Source organism: Colias eurytheme, chromosome 23, assembly GCF_061535395.1.
Source record: "Colias eurytheme isolate Ceu_HAF_F1 chromosome 23, ilColEury1 Martin Lab GWU primary, whole genome shotgun sequence".
Taxonomy (NCBI): Eukaryota; Metazoa; Arthropoda; class Insecta; order Lepidoptera; family Pieridae; genus Colias; species Colias eurytheme.
The window spans coordinates 911330-934232 of NC_143002.1; the positions used below are offsets into that span (position 1 = coordinate 911330).

Below are 22903 nucleotides of genomic sequence, written 5' to 3' on the forward strand. Positions count from 1 at the left end.
TATGTTGTATTATAATGTAGGAACCTGATTATAATTGTTTATGCTAAAATTAGAGGAGGTTTATGGAAGAGGAAGTATAATTACGAATAATTCACGGAATTTATACGAATATTAGAAAATAAAGAATAAAGATAAGGACTCGGTCAGCAAGAATTAGTATGAATACACTATATTTTAGTTTTTGAAAGTGAATGGAGTTAGGCAAACAAATTGTTATTGATTTATTAAAAAAAAAGCTTTTTAAATAACTTACTTTTAGTATCAATGTTACTAAACTAATCGTCTGTTTAAGTCTAAGGTTTAATGTAGTAACATAAAGTTCTCAATATTTTCATTTGTGTAAAAGTAATTCACTGCTTTTAATCTTTATTTCAGCTTTTGCTTTATAAATTATTTTGTTTATGTTTTATTTTAAAAATATATCGACACTGATCGCTGATAAATTTAATGAGCAGTGCAAACTATTCTTAATAAATTCATAAGTTTTCTACATATCCATAACTTTAGTTATCTGTTGTATTTCAACGTTTGTTATCTGTGTAAAATCGGCGCGTCAGCGGTCAGCGCGTCACATTTCATGAATCCGCCATTTTGTACGTAGCTAGCGGCAATTGAGGGTTCGCTTTCCCGGTTATGTGTTGATTGCGTGAAAAAACTGAAAACTTCTTCCGATTGACTTTGCAAACTGACTTTCTGCTGAATTGACATTATATAGTGTAATATATTTGCAGCTGTACCTAGTGCTTTCGTGAATAGTGAGTGTCGAGTAATTGGAGCGCGTGGCTGGTTGTTACTCTTTGTTGTTGGATTCTGCGTATATACGGTAAGTTTCGTTTAAGAAATGCTACTTTGGATACATTTTCATTGTGAAAAAGTGGATTATAGTGTTTCGCGTTAGTTGCGAGTTACACATGAATTGTAATTAGCGACAATGCGGTAGCGTCAGTCTGATGAATTAACGCTTGTGGCAGGCGCGTTCTACGCTGGGGTCTCAGCTCGCAGTGTTCAGTAATGGCTGTCGCTTTGAAACGTACCAGTTACGACGCCACGCGTATTGGAATCAAGTTCGGACAATAGTTCAATGATTGTTTCTAGAACTTATTGCTATGAACTTTCAAGGTGCACGCGGTCGTCATAGGCGGACCACGGATCGCTGACCTAGTTAATGTAGAAAGTTGATGCGTTAATGATGCAAATAATTACTTTTTTGGTTAGATACCAGTGGCGACTATCAGGGAAATCTTTGATAAAATTTAATTTATTCAGTTTCGCCTTGTGTTTTTTTCAGTCTCGCCTATTTTCATATATTATGTTAAAACATTTTAATTTCACTGTTATGCTAATCACTCACTTGAATAGTAAATTTATTTTTTAGCAATATATTATTATATTTATAAAGTGAAAATCGCAATCATAATAACAAAAAACTGTAAGTTGTAAATAACTAAAAAAAAAGTGTTATTTCCATGCATTGTAATGTGATGAAGTAGAACAAAGGTTAAGTATTCGGTTCCAAATATATAAAAGTATACATTTTATAAAACACAATATAGCATAGTAAACCTCAACAGAAAAAATAATTAAAAAACTTTAATATGGTTTGTCTAAAACATCACAAACATTGGTTATAATCCACGGTAATAATTCAACTTTGAATAGAACACTGTCCCTTTGCAAAATGTAATTACAAAGTTCTTGTTCAACTAACTTTGATTCAGGTAAAAGTTTGAATGAAATTCATTCCAAAGTTTCACCTTTCGTTATTTACCTATAAAAGAGCCCGTGTTTGTTTCAACTTGTCAGGTTAGTTCAAAATTCTTTAACTTTTATTAATTTATCTCATTGCTTTATAAAATAAACAATTTGGAATTTTGAAGACCTACACAATGCGGAGTTTGCCAGAGTTTTGTTCAAATGAAAATTCATTAAGTTGCAACTTTTTGTATTTCTTTGACAATTGTGAAGTTTTGTTTGTTGTTTGAACGATGGGCATTATTAATAATTCTAAGAACTTGAGAGAAGTAAACATTTTAGATTGCAATTTAAAATTTTATGATACACAGGCTATTACAATACTTCAAAGTTATAAAATTTAATATCAATGTTTACTTAAGATATGAAAAAAAATATAAGTGGGAATTTTAGAACAATTTACTGTGAAACAATCGTCTGAGCTTTAGTTTTATCCCAAGAACTTTCTCTAAAGTAACAAATATTGTCTAGACCTAGAGGAAATTATTTTGAAGGAAATTTAGACAATAATACAATGATTTACAATGCAACAGGTTGCATAATGTAAACAGTCATTTAATAGAGTTATATTAAAAAAAAATATTATTGTCAGTTTCATATGTACAGACTTTCTCTTGAGACATCATGGAAAATACCCATTGCATTCATTATGCACAAGTATTATTTTACCTTATCTATTCTATTGTGTGTGTATAGACGATTATATGTACGAAACATAAGGTCGGATGTTTTTATGCACATAGCGCGATTCGTCGCTTTCTGCATAGCAACACATTCAACCTGTTATGACACAAGCAGTTTGTTTTGTACTGTAATTCTCACAATGCCTTATCATATAAATATATGTAGCGTCATTATAGATTATTTCATAATATTAATGTATTTTACATCACTTACATCTTACATCTTTCTCTAATGCCTTCATATCAGTTGTTGAAGAGTAGGTAAATAAATTACTTACTATAAAAATACACAAGGTTTTAATACTAAAGTTATCTACCGAAACATCACACGGACAGAGACACGCGTACTTTCGCATTTATATAATTTATACGCCTTTATTGTAACAAAGTAGAAAGTATGTAATTTCTTTCGTTTGATTTTGACGCGATTACCTCACTTTCAGAAAATGTTTCGGATGCTGATTATTTGGTGTAGTGATATTATGAATAAATAAGTCGAACATGTAACCTTCACAACCTACAAGCGCCTTTTCTCTGATAAATTTTCTTTCAGAATTATATTGTATCGAATGTGTATCGTAACTGAATGATCTACTGCAAAATTTCACACTTTGTATCTGAAATAAGTTACAATAACTATAAAACTATTAGTTTTTCAAGTATACCTTCAATTACCATACAAACAAATACATAAATATCAAGATGACATCGCACTTACCATATTTATATCGATATTAAGTTATGTAACTCTCATTTCATCGTTATCATAAAAGAGTTGTATAAATGACGTCATGTTTGCGCATGTAATAACGCGGCATTGTTGTATTTCAAATTAAAAGCATTACAAGATAATTTTTGCCAGCGTTTCATTATATTTTTGCAGACTGACTGACCTAAATTATTTTTAATTAACGACAAGCACACGCCGTCGGTTTTTGTTCATTCGTAAGCATAGACATTGTTCACGTTGCCGACGAATGTTGACACAAAAATAACACAATTAGACAATGAGCGTATAAAAACGACACTAACAAAACTTGTTAACCTTCGACAATATTAAATTCTGTACTAAGAAGGCTTTAATATTAAATGTGACTAAGCAATGAATGGCGAAATATTAATCAAGTTTGAAAAGTAAATCAATTTAGTATTTACCTACTTTGAAATCGGAATAGAATTATTGAATGTGAAGTGTTTTAAAATTATGTACATATTCTTAAACTTAAAAATATTTTTTTATGAATATTTAATGATTAGAAGTGTGCTTAAAACCTTTTATAGCGTACCGATTTCACTATACTATACGTAGGTATCAATTAATATTTGCACTTGTAATAATAACATAATAAATTACTGTTAGCATTTTTAATACTCGATCGGCACATTTTATCGCAGCAAGCGGTGTTAAATGACAGTGACCATGGCCAAATTAACGAAATAATATAACCATTTGTATGCGTATTATATATTACGCAAAATAAACTAGATTTTTAGAAACACGTTACGTTTCTAACGTAATGTAGAACGCGCAAGATGGTTATTTATAAAAGCGTAGCTATTTTATGTTTATGAAGCCTTCTTCATTATAAATTCCTATTACCTTTATTAAAAGTAAGTTTTGATAGTAGAGTTAAAACGTTACTATTTTTATCTGGTTTGTACTAATAACATGGTTTCATCATGCCAGGACAGGTGAAACAAGTTAATGTTTACTCGTTATAACGTATTTTCCTTTTGTGTTCTTACTTCTAATTACATAGATGTTATCATACAACTTTAAGGATATTGTAGCGAGGCCACTGCGGTTATGATTCAGAAAAACCGTTTCAACTTATCTTTAATTCATTTATATTAATAAGCAAGGACCAGAGCACCTCATTTGCATAGCGTGTGTACAAATATTTTTACTTTTATCGCAAGATGAAATCCACAACGTTATTTTGTACTGAAACGTCTTTAAAAGGTCATAACGCTAACGGGCTTACATAACGACGCTCTATTCGCACGACACGTCTCAGTAAATAGCACTCGTATGCAGAGACCACATCCGCTCCGTCCACACACACAGGCGCGCACACAAGCACACGGCCGTGTGAATCGCACACACCCGAGGTCAATTCGCCCGGCCGGCTTGATCGACTATCGATTGTAGTTTTATATATACGCCCACTACTTTGTCTTTATCTCGTTTCAAAAGTGAACATCTCCACACCCTGCACACGCTTTTAGTACCTGCATCAGCGCAAGCCATAAACATTACACGACAAAAGTACATAGTAATAAAGTGAGAACGAAAAATTAAGATAACGCTTTTATAGATAACTTTTTAACATGTACGATAAGATAGGACATGCACGTAACACACCTAATTTGATACCTAAAATTCGCGCTTCTTCAAATGCAAAGTGTGCTACGTGGCGTAACTTTCTTCGTCACGAATTGGATATAAAACGGTCGCTGACAATATATGCGCATACATAACTCACTCGAATACAACGCCGCGTTTATTTTTTCGACAGTGAGGCTCGTTTTAAAGCAAATTGGACTCGTCTGTCACGCAGAGGGTTTTCCCCAGATGTTACTGTGCGGTATTTTTTTCTATTTCGCTCGCTTCGTTACGATGAAATGTCGCGCCACTTGATAATGCCGTGTTTTTGAGTGGCGTTAATATTGCCTGGTTTTTGGTTGTAAATTTTTCGATTCCACACTACAAAAATTACGCTCGGTAGCAAGTGTTATCAGCGGAGCTGTTAGAGCAAAGTGCTTAACGCGAGAAAATATCTAAACGTATAAAACAAACTTGAACGGTCACGCTCCACTGAAATTGGTCGATATGAGAGCTATAATTTAAGTTACGTAACGTTGAATTGTTCCGTAGACTTCCACTTGGAGCGCAAACCGAGGGGTCCTTATCCACCCCTATCGTTGACCGACCTATTAAAAACGTAATTACAAATCGCCTTTGTGTGTAATTGTTAAATGAGCGGTGAATTTATTTTTGAAACTGGTTTCATAATACAGACTTGCGTAGGAGAATAAATGTTCTTAAGAGATAAAATTATTAACAAGTTTTGATGTTAAATAATTAGGTTATCTATACTGAAAGTTTGAACGGTAAAATGACCAGTAAGCGTTATAAAATTGAACAAGCATCAGCACGTTTTACGACACGCCAGCGGCCGTTCGCGCTTAGTTGCCAGTTTTTTCAAGTTTGATTCTAGCCGGCAATATAAAGGCCGATAACAAATGACGGTCATAGCGGAGCGGGCATGTAATAAAACACTCGAGTGTTATTGCTCAGCGATTCTGATGGCTGAAATACATAAAATTCCGGTTATACTGTCGCTTCAGCGAATATCAATGGCGCTTCCTTGAATTTACTACATATTTTAGATAGATATCTGCGGAAATGGCTCCTATACGAATCAAAATGGGAAATGTTAAGCGGGGTAAATTTATATGAAAAAAGTTCTAGACGATTCGCTGCTGGCGGCGAGACGAGGTGGGTGTCTTTAGACAATTCTTTTGCGACAAATGACCAATTATAGCAATTTGTCTTTTGTAGAGTTCACCTTCATTAAAAATGTTATTGTACGCACGGTCATACAAGTACGTATGTAGACAAAGGGTAGGTGAACAATGGGTAATGTATTTCTGAGACAAAAGGGACGACTATGTAGGTACATACGTCCCAGGAGGAATGTTGAAGGGAAGCGATCCCAAGATTTGAGATACGACCTTGTTCCGTCCCCCCTCTAACTCATTTATCGACTGCTTTGTGCTCCCGAGTACCTACTATGTCTGTCATTTTGATATCGCGATGTGACCGGGAATCCAATTTCGGTGAAATATACATTACACTGTTGTCAAAGTAATTGAATATACTATTGCCTATTTGTTTGTGATGTATCAATAAGTTTGATTTACATGAGAACTTGACGACAGTCATGCGGTATGTGGGGACGTCAAAGCGTCTAATAAACAGAGGTATTTTATTATTTACGCCATAAATGCGATACAAAAACAGCCACTTACTCATCTAGCGAGGAGACGGAATAGTAATTCGGAAACTTGCTCCCGAGAGACAAATATTAAAGCGAAGTTGTAAGCGCTTTTATTCCAGAAACTACCATGAGTAGTTTGGAACTTGTGCAAAGCTTCCAGTTCTTGCTAGTTTTCATTACTCTTGAGGGTAGTTTAACATGTGCTTTTGCTTAATAAAATCAACTATTTCTTTGTCTGTAATCAATTTTGGTAATGTATTTATAAAGTTTGAATGTCGAATTTCAAATTGTATCCACATTCAGAGGCGGCTCGCCCTAAGGAGCGCTGGTGCAGTGAACTCCCATAAATAATTATAATAAAATCATACTCCTTAATTTAATTATTAACATTAATTATTACTATTTAAAATCAATCGTAATCTTTAAAACTACTGTTAATACCCATGAATATATCCATCATTCCATCATCCCATACACCTGTATAATACCTACTGTATTATGTAACGCGCGAAGCGGAGCGCTCACGATTGCGCTCCAATGAAAAAAGACTTAGAACATTTCCTAATACGAAATCCAATAGGAGTGAAAGAGAGGGTTTTGCCAGAGCCCTGCGCGTGAAACAAAAGATTTTCTATGGAAAAGTAGCAAAATTCGGAGCGCCGCACCCGCAAACGTTGCCGGTTCGTTTTTACCGCCCGGCAGGACAGCGATTGCGACGTTGCCAGTTGCCACGTCTATAATATAAACAAACGCTCGACTCTCGAGTCAACTTCAATGCACGCGCGCGATTCATGCAATTTTCTAATTAAAATTATAAAATACGTGTTGAAATAGCCTGTAGTTATCAGTATTACTTGTGAGTGTTAAAATGAACAATAAATATAATGTGGCGTTCATTAAAAAGTGTGATAAAACGTTACAAATTCGGCTTGAATGTAAAGCTAAGGGACCGCCACGGCCTGAACTTACGAACGCAAAAATGTACGACAAAAACGAAAACATATACGCGTGTGTTTAAATCCGAACAATATTATGTGAAAACACCGTGGTTGTGTGGTTGTGATGAAAGCAACAACAGACATTTACGAATGTCTTGTCGCTTTAAGTTATAGATATTTTTGCACACCAAAAAGAGAGACGTATGTATTTCCTTTATAAGTAATTTTTTTGATAAATGTACTGCTTTACACCATGTATTTTCAGTGTTTTATTTCAAGTGAACACCCATAAAATTTTGTCACGAGCCGCCTCTGTCCACATTTATCATATTATTCATTTTATTTATTGTTTCATTCATTTTTTGTTCAATTCTGTTTAATAAAACTCAGGTTTGAAAAGCTTACTTTAGAATAACTCACAATTCACATTTCGATTGTGTAAGTTTGCCCTACATTTTTCTAAAACTTGTTTTGGTGTTATGGTTTTTATAGTTTTTATAGCATACACGTTGCACAATATGTTAGTCTATCGTATCAAGTATGGTATCACGGGATATTTTTATTTTTGAATTTTCAAGAAACTATATAAAAGTTAAATTACGATGAACTGCCTCGTTTTATCCTGCGGTCGACTGTGACGCCTAAAGTCTACATCAGAAATTATATTATTATTTCTTCACAAAATCAATAGTAGCCCGTAGTAGATGGGAATGTTCTATGTGGACTTCGATCTACGGAATAAAAGTATTATATTGGAAATAAATAAAGAACTGGTAGTTAATATATTATCACATTATATTTAATTGAATGTAGAAAATATATCAAAGTAAACGTAGGTAAGTGATGTGCAACGCAAATAGATGTAAAAATAAACATCTTCAAATGTTTTTATACAGTTTTTTGTTCGAAACTAACGTGTGTCCGGGTTGTATTGATGTGGTTTTGTATTTTATTTATATTTTAATATGAAACACATTTTAACCATATATTAGTAGCAAAAAGTTACGGTACGGAATAATTTAAAAGATATTGAATAGTTTTCTCAATTTTCATACTTAAATCGCAATTCGAATTTTAATACAAAACTTAGACTTTTCTAAATAGTTAATTTATAGTCCTAAATAAATATAGTGTGTTTACCTACACTTGTGCCTATTTCTACATTAAATCTTTTAAGAATCCTGAGCCAAAACCACAGCTAACAGATGCAGGATCTTTCGAGCCGGAATTTATTCCGTCGCAACCCATTCGCCACTTTATGCCCGGCGTATTCTTTAATCTATTGTCTAGTAAAACTCGTGAATTATCGAACACGTATAGCGCAGCGGCGGTGGCACGCGAATAATCCATTTAAGACGATACACAAAAAAAAATCCACTGCTTGGCGGGCGGAGTCTAATAGCTCGCTATCGCGAACGCGGGTGTGCGCGAAGTCATTCTTGCATACTCGCCGCGCTGCCGCTGGCCGACTCGGGACAAACATGTATGGAGTCGTCATACAGTTATAATATTCTTATACATATATTTAATTGTTGATTTATTGGTTTTATTTTCTTGCTTATAAACAAATAATCTTCTTTTTAACAACTACTTAGACATTATTAATAATTATTATTATTTCGTAATGTTTACTTTATTACAAAATAATACAGGTTATAAATAATCTTAAAAATAACAAAAAATATTGTTACTCTGAAAAAATGAAATGGTACCTAATTACGCGGACTACTGAATTGATTTAGATAGAATTTGATGCTGACGTAGATATTACATCATGCCCAGAAATGAAAGGTACTATTTCTGAAAGAAGTTATAAACCCTAATTCTTCTCAGTCAAAGTCAAGAGTGGAAGATATCGCTAATACAGTAAAACTGATGCGAAACTTTGGATGTTAATTTGTATATTTTTTTGTTAGTTGTTACTTAATCACGTCAAGACTACATTACCAATTTTGATAAAATATAGCTAATTGCCTGGATTTACACATAGGATACTTTTTATCCGAACTGAACACTTCTGTGGGATAAAACAGGATTCACGATATAACCTAATTCCACGCGGGCAAAGCCGCGGTCGGAATGATATTTTTTTAAATAAAAAAATTGTTTAAAAAAAAAACACAAAATATATTGACGCATGTATTTATTTTTTGCACTCTATTATAATTGTAATTATTCATTACAAATAATCAAAATAAAATAGCCAGAACAAAGTTAGGCCCTGGTAGGATAGGTAGGCAGGTGCAGCAATGTGAGACGAACACTGGCTTATTTATACCAATAATAATGTATTATAAACATTAAATTAAGTTTACTTTCTAACAACAAAAATACATAATATTAGCTAATGTGAAAACGAATCAACCAATCATCCCACAACAATGAAATGTGCACACAAATATTCATCCAAATCGGTTCATGTGATTAGGAGGAGTGACTGCAGCGCCATCCTCCGGGCCCAATTGTGTTTCCAGATCACCCAGGAACTCAATTTAATATACTTACACAAAATTTTTCGAAATGAAAACTCACATTACTATGTAAATATGAATATAAACCTGTTTTAGTACTAAGCAATTTCCCGCACAGGTGTAGTAAGTATAAATGAAATAAATATCAACATCAAATTCTTTATACAACATACTTATCTACCACCTACTAAGAAATTCTTGAAATTTTTTCGTATTTTTTTAAAATATAATACTACTCCAACGAGCTCCTGTTCCATAATTCCATATTACGTCCACCATACTTCCACTAAGTTCATCATGATTTTTTATTTCTTTGCACTTTGTTGCTTTTTGCTAAAAATGGAATCATGCGATAAAACCAGTAGAGCGTTGATAACATACATTTTTGACTGAATAAAGGTACTTACGAAGGAGTGGGTTCACATTGTGAACAATCAGTGGGTTTATTTTCCTTCTGGATTCCGGATTTCTGAAAAGATTATTTATGCTATAAATGAAAAAATCTTACACATTCGTTATGTACTTAAAACAGGGGTACATATCAAACATCGTCTATAATACAATTATCATCAAATTTAAAATAAAACCAACTTACTTCATTAATTTGTTCCAATTATTGTAAGCATTCTTTTTCCTCCAACCTTTATGTTTCTTCTTCTTATTTTCTTTATTGTCCCCATTTGTCTCATTTTGTCTTATCGTGTTGTCACCCTTTTTTACGATTGCGCAAGCGACACAAGTTCCCCGTGTGACGGCCGTAGCGGGAATGACTCGTGCAGCGATCGGGGTGGGAAGGTACAGGGCGGCTCTCGCTATATTGGCTGGTCAGGCGCTAATTTCAAGTATTTCTTGTTTATTTCAAAACCATCGCATATTTCAAAATTCTAACACGGTAGACGTATAGGTTGTATATTTTATAGTTAATATCCAAAAAGTCGTAACTTTAGGTTTGTTATTTTGAAGCTGCCAGAGATTAAAAAAAAATAACAATGAGAACTTTGTATTTTTTTTCTATCGAGAAAATATCATGGAATCATGTTTCTAAAACGGTAGACGTATTGTGTTACTATTGAACTTTCTTGTCAAGAATTTTCATCACGACAACTTTAATAATATAAAAATTACGAAGGTTTAAAAAGGGCCGTAAATGTTAGAAAAATTAATTCATCACCTTAAGTGTGATCGTTTGGTTGTTTATTGGCGTACGGTCGGCCAGCGATAAAGAAATTTATAGCTCAATTCGGCAAGAGCTGCACGGTCGGTATGCCTTTGTGTTGAACCATGCTGCGTCAGTGGTTTGCACACGGAGACATTGTTTTCTTGTTATTGTGCCTTAGTAGCTGCATTTCGGGGGTATTATGCACGTGCTCAATTTAGTACTGTACTATAGATAGATGTGGAAGATTTTGAATACTTCTACTATAGATAGATGTGGATGATTATTGGGTAGTCCTAAATGAGACTAATCGTTTCGCTTTTTCAGTCTGTCGGCAGATTCCTTGAAGATAATTGTTGCCATTTATAAATGGCGCCAATCTATTTTATTAATCAGTCCCATTAGTGAAGACAATAGAAAGTTTTTTGCGGGGTATTCTGTTATTCAATTACTGTAGTTATATAAATAACTAGCAAACCCGGTGAACTCCGTTTCGCCACCAGAGACACCTTTTCTTTGCTATAAACCTCACGGAGCTCGAGACCTTTCCAACGAATGCAAAACCGTGGAAATCGGTTCGTGCGTTCTGGAGTTATAGCGTCAGGAAGGAAAACCCGACTTATTTTTATATAGTAGATGATGATCTTGAAATTTATAGCTTAATAATGTAAAATAATGGCTCTATACTCATTAAAAAATCTTAAATGTTTTATTGTAATGCTAACTTTTTGCGTGCAAGCTGTAAGGTACTACATACTGTAAACTAGTTTACATTCGATGATTGTATTCACATTTCACACAAAATCACGCATTAGTTGTCCACCAGGTGTTACGTACACAAATAAAACATCACCTTTCTAAGCACAATGCTTTCGAAACCATTCAACCATTCAACACATAAGGGACGGGACCTAAATGGGTCGAGTTTTGTCAATGGTAATCCATGATTAGTTCTAACTAGGTATGGCTTGTATTTCATTTTATGCCAGTATTATACATTTACAGCCGTACAAATAAACGAGTTATAACATTTTATGAAAAGAATAAACTAAGAATAAGGAAAAATCATACAAATAAACACGTAATAAATGAAACCTAATTTCTATTTTTATATCAACTCATGCTTTGACTCCTTATGTTATAATTATAATCTCTCGCTTTTTGTAGTCCAAGTAGGTATCTGTTATTATTAGTTATACTTTAATTCTGAACGGTTAAATGATGTTGTTGGTATATAAGTTAGTTTTAGATTATAGCATCGGTCGAAACTATATTAATTATTATTAAAACATGATGTCAGTGCAGTTTCAAATGATCTGACCCCAATAAACCGCAAACTGTGCATTCTATTTGAAGTATTGTTTTGTCGACATCGTTTTAAATTCAACCACTTAGTGCACGTATCGATTACAATGAAAATATAATCTCGAGCATTTATGAAATTGTCTACTTTAGTTTTATTAATAGCAGTAAAAAACATCTATCTGTTATTGATACTGTGTCTCTTAGCATTTAAATGAAATCTTTTCGTTAATTACTATTTGATCGTAAGCCCACTTTAATTAAGCGTCCGTTTTTTAAGTGGAGAGTTTATTTAAAGCGTTGGTGTTTATAATTAAAATGGCGTCCGTGTAAACAGTATTTAGGCGGTGTTCACAATAGTCACAAATGATGGCGGTTATGCGGGCAGCGGGAGTGTCAATAGAAGGATGGGGGTGTAGGATAAACCGAGTGTCACGATGGGAAATGTAAATAAGCCAATATTCATCAGTTTTAGTGGCCATGTCGTTTTGAGAATTCCTTTTGTATGCCTACGTTTGACTGACTGACGCTAATAAATGGCGACAAAGAATGTATTTTGCACAGTTATTATCCTTATGTAAGCGGAGACATGTATCAAACAAAAGACCATTTAAATGTTCAGACTATCTTGAATTATAAGTGGCATAACCAATTCGACTTTCTTTTATATGATATGTGTAATTAAAGCGGCTATTAAGAGCCTTGTATTTGCATAGCCATGGACGCGGCGCATCCACGCCCGTCGGTCAGGTTTTTACGGTTTCCGCTGGGCTCACGGATTGCCGGCCGAATGCCGAGATGGGATGCTTAATTGGATTTCGTTTGGTATCGGAAACGGCCGATTCTTTCCCCCGCTATGCAGTTGTTCACCTTTGTTGCTATGCCGCGCTTTTTGATATACAGTTTTTGAAAGTTGTAGCAATGTTTTTTAACGTTGAAGATCGGATTACTTGTGATTACGAAGAATGGTTTTGAATTGCTTTTTAATTTAAGATTGTTATAGAGGATGTATTTTTGCAATATAACGTTTTAAATAAATAGGTACCAAGCATAGCGTCGGAAGTGTTTAATTTACATTTAACAAATCGTGTTATAAGAAAGCTTCTAAAATTTATTATTTCAGGTTTTTTTTAATATTACCTCAGGCATAATAGAGCTGTCTATGTGTACATCTTGAATGTTCCTTTAGATCGCTTATACAAAGTAAGAAGCACCTATACAGTATTTATTGACCCATAAAAACTTAATGGATGTTACAATAACATAGTTACTAACATAGCCGTAGCACTTGAAGTAGCTTCTATTTTGTTAAAAAGTTATTCCTTTACTTGAGTTTTCCAGTTCGAAAGTTGCGGTTAACTTTAAACTGGCGAACCGAGTTAAAATAGGTGGGTCTCGGGAAGTTTGCCGTTCGCGAGCGACGTTCATACCTCGCCGGAGTTCGAAACAAAGAGGCGAAATTCGCTCCGGCTCAGTAATTTATTCCCGATCACCTTTATCATTGCCAATGGCGCCATTACCGAGTGCTTTATTGACGAAAAAATGCTATGTTATAACGAAAACAAGCCACTAGAGTTGCGCGGCGTCGAATTTGATATAACGTCGGCGCTGACTCATGTAGTGACGGCGGAAGGGGGTGGGCGGGAGCGGGCGAGCCGCGCGGGGGCGAGGGGGGAGGTGAAAACGCTCAACTCAGCCATCTATTGTAGTATTGTGGAGGAAGGTTGTTTTTGCGAAGTGGTATGTCAGCGACATACCGAGTGCCGGCGGACCGGAGGTAAAACAATCGCTTAGAATAAAACAGAGAGATAGTAGATTTTATACGTTGCGTTGCTTGCGTTGATGGGTTTTCTAATTTCTTGGATGTTCAACTTTTATTGTTTTAAAATGCCGTGCACGAAATTTCGTGTGTTTTTTTAAGGGCTGTAGCTGGTTTGGATTTAACTTGTTGCATCTTATTATTTGTATTCGAAAATAAAGTTGCATACATTTATTTGTAACTGATTGAAATTTAAACGTGCTGCAAGTTTTTGTTTGATGAAATACATAATATGATGGATGAAGTTGGTATTAAGAGTATGGCTATTACAAACTTAATCAACTATCTAATAATAATACTGAACCCATGTACATGTGTTGTCTTTAACAATAAGCGTAATGCATCACACTTCTATTTATAACACCGATAATTAGGCACGTATTTCACTTGTCGATACGAAGTACGAACGGTTGACAATGTAGGTAGGTAGGGACGTGACTTTAAAGTTTTTATTTCTGTCACGGCTAAAGGTAGGTGAGAACATAAACTTAAGATTAGCCGGCTAAACTTAGGTTTATTTTCGACGAGGTGTTAATGTTAGTTTGTTCTATCTTTAGCCGGCTAAACTTAAGTGTAACCGCAGGCCCGTGGCTAAAAATGTCGGGGTGGGTAGATTTGGTTAGCGCCGGGCCGGTGGAGGGCTTGAGGGGCCCGCACAGTGCCAGAAAACACTCGCCCTGTTCCTTACATGTATTATAGTAACCAAATCTACCCACCCCGACTCAGGGCAGAAAGCTGGTGGCTAGGTTAGGTTAGGTTAGAACTCTTAAGACCCGCACGAGCCGAGCGAGCGCAGCGAGCGTGCTGCGGCAGCAGCCGGCGAAGTGCCAGAAAACACTCGCCCTGTTCCTTACATGTATTATAGTAACCAAATCTACCCACCCCGACATTTTTAGCCACGGGCCTGCGGTTACACTTAAGTTTAGCCGGCTAAAGATAGAACAAACTAACATTAACACCTCGTCGAAAATAAACCTAAGTTTAGCCGGCTAATCTTAAGTTTATGTTCTCACCTACCTTTAGCCGTAACATTTCCACGAATAAGGTGTTTTATCGTAGAATAGGTGGGGGATGAGTCAGCGCGGAAGTGAGTTCGCGACAATGCTAGAAACGGCTATTACCTACTTGGCCGAACTAAAGTTGGCCACGGCACTTTGGGAGCGGTGCGAAATAGGGCTGCTGACTAGAGTTTTTGTTTGGAATATACAGTTGAGAGTTGACTATAATCTTTTGTTATAGATGTAGTTGATACTCCGTTTTTAAGATTAAGTGTTGTTTTAATAAAATGAGCGGTTCATTGGACGGTCGTCGGTCATGCAATGAATTTATTTTCGTAATAATTTTCAATCTGATGATTTCGTTCAATAGAGTGATAGTCGATTTTGTATTGCTTGCGATACTTTCGATACATGTATTCGCTTTGTACTTCAAAATTTATCAATTTTATTGTGAAATATAAAGGACTATCAAGTGTCAACCCTATCATCTATCAGACTTCAAAGCAAAAAACGGAAATCGATTAAATGACACAAGAGTCTACACTGCGTCACAATCGTTTTATAAACGTTTAAAATAACAGTATAAAGTATTTGAAACACATCTTAATACTTATGTGCCTAAATATAATGATTATGTAAACAGCTATTTCCTCACTCGTCTCATATGTAGGTATCTCCGATGTTTAACCTTATCGGACGCGTGTTTACGAAAAATATAATAACGTTTTATCAGTTTGTTTGGTTGCCATAGTACGAAGTCTGCTAAATGCTATAACCATTTTGTTGTCACGGGTTGTCGCGTTTATATTTCATATGTGACGTTGTTTGTTATCGTTTGTGGGGTTATATATTATCTACTAGCGACCCGCCCCGGCTTCGCACGGGTGCAATGCTGATACAAAATACACTACAGAAAAACAGTGTGAACGTTGTATATAAAATTAAAAACATAGCGGCCCGCTCGACTCGCCCGATAGCCGGGCGGCCGGCCGGTATCGCCGCAAACGCTACATCCCGCAATTTTTAAATCTGTAATATCTTCGAAAATATTCACTTAAATCATACGGTGTAAAGGGCCATATAGATCTATATTAAATGAACAATGTATTCAAGGTATTTAATTGGTTAAGGATTAATGCTGTATTGGTTAAAATCGCATCGAAAATTAGCCATTATTTGTCGTAAAAAGTAAATGACAAAAAAAAGTTATTGTGGGTTATCCATAAGAGATAGACATATACCATCGCGGACTTTTCTGTAGACCTTTTCAATGTGTATAATACTTAGTACATTATTTTGATAAAACTCGTAGGGTTCAGCCTGCGTTTGCAATGTAAGCGGAAAATATGTAAAAAATTACGACATCACATTAGAAACCTCAAAAATAACAGTACTTCTCCACTATTTAATGGATGTTATTATACATATAAACCTTCCTCTTGAATCACTCTATCTATTAAAAAAAACCGCATCAAAATCGGTTGCGTAGTTTCAAAGATTTAAGCGTACAAAGGGACATAGGGACATAGGGACATAGGGACAGGGAAAGCGACTTTGTTTTATACTATGTAGTGATATATGGGAAAAAGTATTAGTTTGTTGTATTGGTGTTTGGTTAGATATATTTATGTGAATATATGTACTATAGAATTATTTACTACTAACTTATAGGAATTTTGCAAATATTACATAATTCTTATATATAAAAACTAGCGACCCGCCCCGGCTTCGCACGGGTGCAATGCTGATACTAAATACACTACAGAAAAACTTTTAACGTTGTATATAAAAACATAGCGGCCCGGCCGGCCGGTATCGCCGCAAACGGTACGCCCCGCAATTTTTAAATCTGTAATATCTTCGAAAATATTCACTTAAATCATACGGTGTAAAGGGCCATATAGATCTATATTAAATGAACAATGTATTCAAGGTATTTAATTGGTTAAGGATTAATGCTGTATTGGTTAAAATCGCTTCGAAAATTAGCCATTATTTGTCGTAAAAAGTAAATGACAAAAAAAAGTTATTGTGGGTTATCCATAAGAGATAGACATATGCCATCGCGGACTTTTCTGTAGACCTTTTCAATGTGTACAATACTTAGTACATTATTTTGATAAAACTCGTAGGGTTGCGTTTGCAATGTAAGCGGATAAAATGTAATTATTTACGACATCACATTAGAAACCTCAAAAATAACAGTACTTCTCCACTATTTAATGGATGTTATTATACATATAAACCTTCCTCTTGAATCACTCTATCTATTAAAAAAAAACCGCATCAAAATCCGTTGCGTAGTTTCAAAGATTTAAGCGTACAAAGGGACATAGGGACATAGGGACATAGGGAAATAGGGACAGAGAATGCGACTTTGTTTTATACTATGTAGTGATGAATCGCAAAATGTGTTGGTAAGCGCATAACTCGAGAACGGCTGAACCGATTTCGATCATTCTTTTTTATTATATTCCTTGAAGTACGAGGATGGTTCTTATGTAGAGAAAACGTAAACATGTACCACGGGCGAAGCCGGGGCGGACCGCTAGTATATAATATATGACAATACAACTAATGCATTACTTTCTGATGATACGTTTACGTGTCATCATTACATGAGGAGTTTGAAATAACATTTTGGGTACAATATAATGGAATGTGTTTACTGCAGATAAATTGATATTTAAATATCAACTATCTACAAGAATTCCACAGAACGAGACACGTTCCCGCGTCTTATCGGCTGCTGTCAGTCACCTTTCGAAATTACGCCTAGAATTCGAAGTATTCGTCTTAATAACCATTTAATACATTAAGAGCGTATACGCACTATGCGGGTAACCGCATTGCGGGTAGCCGTCCGGCTGACCGCAAGCACAATTATGTACGTAATATTCATTTCTATGCGCACTGTGCGGTCTGCGGTAGCCGCATCGCTCGCTCGTCGCATACGCTCTTAGAGCGTAGACGCACTATAGACCGGGAGATACTGACACAAAATTTCGAGTCATTTGTAACAAGGATGGCGGTTCTACAGGGGTCTTAGTACGCAATGACAAAAAGAAAAATGATGGTGTGAACGCTGGTACCGGTGGCTTAGTCGCGTGGGCGTTTGTCGAACTCGTCGGAAAAATAGCGAAAGTCAAACGATTTGTAACACAAAAATTTTAGAATTTACCGATAGCCCATAAAAAAGTAGTAGGCGGTAGTGTCATGCCATACTTTTCCGGTGTGACTTACAGCCCGCCATACCGACGCGAATGTGTTGATTTAAATAAAACAATCATTCAACCATTTGTACCAGGCTAACTTTTGCACAGGTAACTATCGTCGTGCAGCCATTTACGAAAATCGCCATGCCATACTTTTCGGACGATTCCAAATGGTCGCCATACCGCCGAAAATCTGCAAAAAATTTTTATTTCGCCAAACTTTTTGTACCAGTATTGCATTTGGATTTTTGGAGAGTATTTGATAAAATGTGACCATTATTATATTTGCCATACTTCTAGTAGGGGGAAAAAGTGCTGTCATACTTGAAAACTTAATTTATTATTAATTTATATAAGTGAAGATTTCCAACACATAGATCTTTGAAATTTTGTATTTATATTTGTTGATCCTCAAACTTACAGGAAAAATAAGTGCCATACTGTTACAAATCGTTTGACTTTCGCTATTTTCCGACGAGTTCGACTAACGCCCACGCGACTAAGCCGCCGGTACCAGCGTTCACGCCATCGTTTTTCTTTTTGTCATTGCGTACTAAGACCCCTGTAGAACCGCCATCCTGTTACAAATGACTCGAAATTTTGTGTCAGTATCTCCCGGTCTACTATGCGGGTAGCCGCATTGCGGGTAGCCGTCCGGCTGACCGCAATCACAATTTTGTACGTAATATTCATTTCTATGCGCACTGTGCGGTCTGCGGTAGCCGCATCGCAGTGCGCATAGAAATGAATATTACGTACATAATTGTGATTGCGGTCAGCCGGACGGCTACCCGCAATGCGGCTACCCGCATAGTGCGTATACGCTCTTAGGGCTTTGTCAAATAGACTACGTTATTAGCGCGCGTCAGAGTGCTAACCTGCCGCTGCGCTATGACACTGAAATGTATTGTACTACGCGGTAAAGTCTTTGCCGGATAAAAAGTATCTGACAAATTAATTATAACATTGTGAGAGAACGCGTACCTGGCGAGTGAAAGAGCGTTGTCATTTCGTTCTGTTTGACTGTTCTCACTCCACATAGTACAACATAATTCGGCATCATAGCGCGGCGACAGATTAGCGCTCTGACGCGCCCTAAGTAGGCATTCTATCTGACAAAGCCATTATATTAATATGAGTATGCATCGCGATGCTAATTTATTCGATGCGATGTCGGCTTAACCGGATCCGTAACGAGTGAGTGGTCAGCGTGAATCGGTTTTATACCTCTTATGTATTATTTATAGCGTAAACGGGCTGTTAAGTTTTTGCGGCGTCATTTGTGAGGAGAAATGTTTGATGTTAGACGCGTGCCTATTGGAATTTGGTATTGTTGCTTGTATGGCATGTACTTGTGTGAAATGTTTGGTTTAGTACCTAGGTGTGTGTTGTATGAAAGTTTCTATGTGTGTTTATATTGAGAGAATTATGGAAATACTGCCGTTAGTTTTCTTTTAAGTACGTAGGTGTTATGTATTCTATGGTCTTGATTATGATTATGGAATTTCGAAATGTTTGTTAATTGTATATACGGCATTGTTCGGATTCGTTAAAAATACATTTGATCTTTGTAAGGAATATAATTTTACCACTTCCTAATTCGATGTTACTAAAAATAACTGATAACGAACCAAATGTAATCGGAAAGTTATCGATTTCGATATAAATTTGGGTTACGCTGTATGTGGCGTATAGTTATATTTACTCAATTATGTAGGTGTTGCGACAAACAGTATCTACGATAGCGGATATTTTATCTTATATATAAAATTCTCGTGTCACAATGTTAGTCTGCATACTCCTCTGAAACGGGTGGACCGATTCTCATGAAATTTTCTGTGCATATCGGGTAAGTCTGAGAATCGGCCAACATCTATTTTTCATATGTACCACGGGCGAAGCCGGGGCGGACCGCTAGTAACTCATATAAATATACGTACGGAACGTTAGACTTTAACGAATACCTATTTTCAAATAAATATTAGTCTTATATTGAGATGTTATGAGCTCTTAAACTAATAAACAGTTATGTTTTCTATTGATTTAACTCAGTCAAAAGTAATAAGACTTCTTTGGCAGCATTACGAAAGACATACTGTTAAAAATTTTTATGTAAATAAATTTGAAGAGAAGAAGCAAGTGTTGATAGTAGAATCACAAATCTAAGTAGGTAGTTTGTTTTCTTAGAATATGCGTGCCTTTATAAATAAGCCTCTTATAAAGTTGTTGTTTGTACAATTGAGACGAGCAACTTGAAGCAAGTATTAATATTTCGCAAACGCCTTGTATTGAAAGTTGAAAACGTATTTTCCGTACGACTGGTGCCGTTGTGCATTTGCAGTTTGAAAGTATTTTGTGTTGTGCATTTGTTTGTGGATATTTTTGTTATAATTTTCTATGCAATGTAGCTTAGGTGGCTCGTATGGAAAGGAAGCCAAATCGATATGGATGATAGGTATCAGAACTTTTATAAATACGTTGACTTGTGATGTAGCGTGATTGTGTAAATAGTAAATACCGATGCGTATGTTTTATAAAATCCGATTACATGTGAAGCTGCCATGTGCCCTATTATGTACTGTGTTGTGATAGGTTCGGATTATTTTATAATGGTCTCGTGTACGGGTGATGTAAAGAATGCTAAAATACTAATAATATATACGTATACTGGCTTTCCGCCCTCGGCTTCATCCCTTTGTCTAAAACTTAATAAATTATATACTAAAACCTTCCCCTTGAATGACTCTATCAATGTAAAAAACCGCATCAAAATTCGTTGCGTAGTTTTAAAGATTTAAGCATACATAGCCCATAGGGTCATAGGGACAGAGAAAGCGACTTTGTACTTTGTAGAGATGTTATAATATAAAATGAAGATGTATTTATTATATACCTATGGCACAGAATACATAATAGTATCTAAACGCTACAGAACGGACACTCTCCGCCTCCCGCCAAAATTAAACACTTACCTCACCCCGCACGATCAGGCTTAAAATGGTCCACATTTTTCTACAGGGACGATACGCAATGAAGATTGACAACATTAATCAAATTGACTTAAAGTAATTTTATTATTTTGGATTTGTGATTATCGTTTTTCGTAGAAAATGGTTAGATATTGTGCTGTTTACGGATGTATTTCATCAGAAAAACGCGAATTTTTTTTTACGCTAGTTACAAAATGTTCTAACCATAAAGCGTTAACACACACATTTGCAGTCTCTACAGTGTGACTGTCAAAACGATAATTTTGTATGGAGTGTCCGGGGTGTGCCTATAGCTTATGACTTAAATATGTACTAAAATTAAGTCGTAAGTTAAAGTTAAGATTATGCATGATTATTTAATTTGAATGGGATTTTCTTTGGAGAAATTATTAAACAACTAGCGGTCCGCCCCGGCTTCGCCCGTGGTACATGTTTACGTTTTCTCTATATAAGAACCATCCTCGTACTTCAAGGAATATAATAAAAAAAGAATTATCGAAATCGGTTCAGCCGTTCTCGAGTTATGCGCTTACCAACACATTTTGCGATTCATTTTTATATATAAGACTAGCTGGTGCGTTGTGCGCGGGCTGCAAGCAGCCCGCGAGCCTCTTTTGCCTCTGGGTTGAAGCAATAGGGCAGTCATTTGAAAATGCATTCGAATTTCCTGTCCATTTGTTACATCTGCTAACAGCGATTCTACAGTCAGTCGGTAATGCTTATAAATTCCCCATTCAAGTATTTTCCACTTCGGGAGGCTGCCCACCTTCGAGGCTACGTGGTGCGCGGGCTGCAAGCAGCCCGCGAAGCATCCCAGGGCAGAAATCTTCAGTCAGTTGAATATGCATAAAAATTCCCCGTCAATTTGTTAATATCTGCTAACAGCGATTCCACAGTCAATCGGAAGTGCTTATAAATTTCCCATTCAAATATTTTCTACTCCGGGGGGCTGTCTACCTTCGAGGGTGCGTGGTGCGCGAGCTGCAAGCAGCTCGCGGCTCATCCCAGGGCAGAAATCTTCAGTCATTTGAAAATGCATTTGAATTTCCTGTACATTTGTTACATCTGCTAACAGCGATTCTACAGTCAGTTAGTCAGAAACTGTTTATAAATTACTTATTCAAATATTGGTTAAATTCTTGAAACGTGATCCCCGAATTTCATCATTTTGAGGTGTCTAATCGATAGCGGGCAGTGACTTTTCATAATAAACTGTTAAAGAGTTTACTTAACACGCTCGTCGCTTCGCTCCTCGCTACCTATTTGAATATTTACGCCGGCCGCTGACGTGACTTGCTCGCTTCGCTCGCTTGGCTAGTGCGGTAGTTCAAAAGTAACCTAACTGGCTCGTCGCTTCGCTCCTCGCTACTTCTTTGAATATTTACGCCGGCCGCTGACGTGACTTGCTCGCTTCGCTCGCTTGGCTAGTGCGGTAGTTCAAAAGTAACCTAACTGGCTCGTCGCTTCGCTCCTCGCTACTTCTTTGAGTATTTACGACGGCCGCTGACGTGACTTGCTCACTTCGCTCGCTTGGCTAGTGCAGTAGTTCAAAAGTTAACCTAACTGGCTCGTTGC

The 22903-nt window shown here is 36.1% G+C and overlaps 1 protein-coding gene and 1 long non-coding RNA gene across 2 annotated transcripts in view; one reads left to right on the forward strand and one right to left on the reverse strand.

Moving 5' to 3' along the window:
- The first annotated feature begins 570 nt into the window (after window positions 1–570).
- CtBP (C-terminal binding protein) overlaps window positions 571–22903 on the forward strand; it is a 110356-nt gene continuing 88023 nt past the window's right edge. The window contains exon 1 of the mRNA XM_090115449.1: window positions 571–823. The gene's annotated coding sequence lies outside the window, so the exon portion shown is untranslated. The remainder of the gene's footprint in view (window positions 824–22903) is intronic.
- Window positions 9503–11019, reverse strand: LOC149898109 (uncharacterized). Its single transcript, XR_016458073.1, has 2 exons — window positions 10256–11019; window positions 9503–10181 (listed from the first exon to the last, which is right to left on the reverse strand). It is a non-coding gene; the product is annotated as an uncharacterized LOC149898109 (long non-coding RNA).